A 439-nucleotide genomic window follows, 5' to 3' on the forward strand; every position below is an offset into this window, starting at 1 on the left:
GCTTTAATTGCTGATGAGAAGACCCCACGTCCCAGATGAAAATAATAGTGAATTGCATTCAACGAGAAGAGTAAGCAAATGCAACAAGTAAGGAAGTTATACAGACTCAATAAAAGGGATAATGTTTGTGTAAAACCTGACTTGACAGCCGAATCAGGGCAGGAAAACAATACGTAGCAATGGCACGTAGAAGTGAAAAGAACTTGAGGCGATGCTCTGGATAATCTTCAAAATTTTTAGTAATCATCTGTGAAGGCACANCAATGAAGCACATTAAAAATAAAAAAACGCACCAAGCACAATTTTAAGCGTAAAATAATCCACCAAAACAAAAAAGGACCAACACATTGGACTGAACCAAAAGTAAAGAATTCTGCAAGACTCTCAATCATGCAACTATCTCTTATACAAATCCTCACCTCCAACGTGCATTGGAAGA

At 37.4% G+C, this 439-nt stretch overlaps 1 long non-coding RNA gene across 1 annotated transcript; it reads right to left on the reverse strand.

The window, feature by feature from the left end:
* LOC111787295 lies at positions 1-439 on the reverse strand. The gene is made up of 3 exons (XR_002813941.1): positions 420-439; positions 137-247; positions 1-10 (listed from the first exon to the last, which is right to left on the reverse strand). It is a non-coding gene; the product is annotated as an uncharacterized LOC111787295 (long non-coding RNA).

Source organism: Cucurbita pepo, unplaced genomic scaffold (genome assembly GCF_002806865.2).
Source record: "Cucurbita pepo subsp. pepo cultivar mu-cu-16 unplaced genomic scaffold, ASM280686v2 Cp4.1_scaffold009335, whole genome shotgun sequence".
Lineage (NCBI taxonomy): Eukaryota > Viridiplantae > Streptophyta > Magnoliopsida > Cucurbitales > Cucurbitaceae > Cucurbita > Cucurbita pepo.